Source organism: Euprymna scolopes, chromosome 37 (assembly GCF_053919585.1).
Source record: "Euprymna scolopes isolate OS-2025 chromosome 37, ASM5391958v1, whole genome shotgun sequence".
Taxonomy (NCBI): domain Eukaryota; kingdom Metazoa; phylum Mollusca; class Cephalopoda; order Sepiida; family Sepiolidae; genus Euprymna; species Euprymna scolopes.
In genome coordinates, this window is record NC_136518.1 from 25,241,240 (window position 1) to 25,244,195 (window position 2,956).

Sequence of the window (2,956 nt, forward strand, 5' to 3'; positions counted from 1 at the left end):
TTCCTTGGATTCATGAAAAGTTATTTCTATATTTCTAGTGTGTACGTTGCGGTATTTAATTTAAATTCATCGCAACTTATATCAGTGCCATATCTGTTGACTTCCGCACTCAAGTATTTTTCTAAATATTACGCGTTTTTCATTAATATTATGCTTTCTATGGTGACAACCCCCCACGTTGATTCCAATGTTCTCTCTTGCTTCCATATTTTAAGCTACTTTTAATGCTATTACTCTTATCAATATTTCGAAAATGTATTAAATTATTATTATTATTATTATTATTATTATTATTATTATTATTATTTTGTTGTTTTCGTTTGTTTGTTTTTGTTTTGACAACTCAAACTGTTAATATTTTTGCACGTAGCATTTATGTATCTTTGTGCTATGGCAATTTGTATGCTATAAGCTGTTCTTATAATTCTTAAAGGAAAGTAGGTTTGCTCCCGTAATAATCTATTTACATCCCCATTCCAATACTGATTGAAGCTCATCTTATACAGACAGATCTGTGTACGTTCTTCCACCTGTTGAGAATATAGCGTCGTCTAATCAGCGAATTGATTAAAGATTGTTTATAAGAATTCGAAATAATTAATATTTTTGAAGAACACTCGAATTAAGGTTATCTTATTTACATATTCGGCTATATATGACGAGCTGGATCCTTTTTTTCTCACTAAGAAGGATACCATTATTGTTGGAGCTCTAAGAAATGGCCGAGAAGAAAACCGCGAGGAAGTTAGGTAGAAATTATAAACTCTAAAAGAAAATGAATACAAAGAAAGACCATCGGTATATTTGAACGTCAAGTTAGACAGTCTCTAGTTTCACGTTGTGTCGAGATAATTCCTCCCGGTGATATTAACTTTCGGGGTTTAATAATGTTTAGAAGAGGCCATTATGAGTCAATGGGTAAGTCTTCGATAACAACTATATAAAGTACTCGTCCAGTAATAAAGTACGAATTAATTTTCTTCAGAAAACCATGTCAAACCCTTGAATTTACGAAATACTACTACTTAGCTTAAACAATTTATGGTAAATGTGTTTTCTGATTATCTCAATATCTACATTCAACTGTAGTAATTACAATGTTTTCTGGATTAATAAATTGTTTATTTATAGTTGCAATGCAGTACCAGCTTCACAGGTTGAAGTGAACTTTTGAGAACGTAAGATTTACTTATTCTTATTTAACATTATATTTGGATTTAAATGCATCCAACTTACAATTTTCTATGCATTAATCTGGTCTTGCGACTTCCTCCATTTACCCAGTCGCAATATATCCAAATATGTTAAGTGTTTACAAAGTCATTATAGGTTCAAAGAAATAGATTATAACTTTAAAGCGTATTGTCTATAATAGTTATAAAAACTATTAAATAATTTTATTTGAATTTAAAGTTTATTTTGTCTAAGTTTATTATGAAAAGAAGCATGTCACTGTTTATGTATACCCTTTCAAAAATAATTTCTTTAAATTGCTATCTTTTCAGACAAATAAAAACACGTTTCTTCATATATTTCCTAATAATCCTTACTCGGGTTTCAATCATCGGAGTCTTAAGGTGCATCATGGGGCAGTCTGAAGTTTCTTATGCGAACATATATCCGTGACGAGCATACAAATAAAAATGAAAATAGTGTGACGTGCCTACAAATAAAAATGACAATGTTGTGACGTGCATACAAATAAAAATAAAAATGTTGTGACGTCTATACAATTAAAAATGAAAATGTTGTGACGTCTATACAAATAAAAATGAAAATAGTGTGACGTGCATACAAATAAAAATGAAAATATTGTGATGTGCATACAAATAAAAATGAAAATGGTGTGACGTGCATACAAATAAAAATGAAAATGGTGTGACGTGGATACAAATAAAAATGAAAATGGTGTGACGTGCATACAAATAAAAATGAAAATGGTGTGACGTGCATACAAATAAAAATGAAAATGTTGTGACGTGCATACAAATAAAAATGAAAATGGTGTGACGTGCATACAAATAAAAATGAAAATGGTGTGACGTGCATAAAAATAAAAATGGAAATGGTGTGACGTGCATACAAATAAAAATGAAAATGGTGTGACGTGCATACAAATAAAAATGAAAATGGTGTGACGTGCATACAAATAAAAATGAAAATGGTGTGACGTGCATACAAATAAAAATGAAAATGGTGTGACGTGCATACAAATAAAAGTCGAAATGGTGTGACGTACATACAAATAAAAATGAAAATATTGTGATGTGCATACAAATAAAAATGAAAATGGTGTGACGTGCATACAAATAAAAATGAAAATATTGTGATGTGCATACAAATAAAAATGAAAATGGTGTGACGTGCATACAAATAAAAATGAAAATGGTGTGACGTGCATACAAATAAAAATGAAAATGGTGTTACGTGCATACAAATAAAAATGAAAATGGTGTGACGTGCATACAAATAAAAATGAAAATGGTGTGACGTGCATACAAATAAAAATGAAAATGGTGTGACGTGCATACAAATAAAAATGAAAATATTGTGATGTGCATACAAATAAAAATGAAAATGGTGTGACGTGCATACAAATAAAAATGAAAATATTGTGATGTGCATACAAATAAAAATGAAAATGGTGTGACGTGCATACAAATAAAAATGAAAATGGTGTGACGTGCATACAAATAAAAATGAAAATGGTGTGACGTGCATACAAATAAAAATGAAAATGGTGTGACGTGCATACAAATAAAAATGAAAATGGTGTGACGTGCATACAAATAAAAATGAAAATGGTGTGACGTGCATACAAATAAAAATGAAAATGGTGTGACGTGCATACAAATAAAAATGAAAATATTGAGATGTGCATACAAATAAAAATGAAAATGGTGTGACGTGCATACAAATAAAAATGAAAATATTGTGATGTGCATACAAATAAAAA

The 2,956-nt window shown here is 29.7% G+C and overlaps 1 long non-coding RNA gene across 1 annotated transcript in view; it reads left to right on the forward strand.

Moving 5' to 3' along the window:
* LOC145260983 (uncharacterized) overlaps positions 1–1,870 on the forward strand; it is a 100,742-nt gene extending 98,872 nt beyond the window's left edge. The window contains exon 3 of the long non-coding RNA XR_013864378.1: positions 1,506–1,870. This is a non-coding gene — a long non-coding RNA (uncharacterized LOC145260983). The remainder of the gene's footprint in view (positions 1–1,505) is intronic.
* The last annotated feature ends 1,086 nt before the right edge of the window (positions 1,871–2,956 follow it).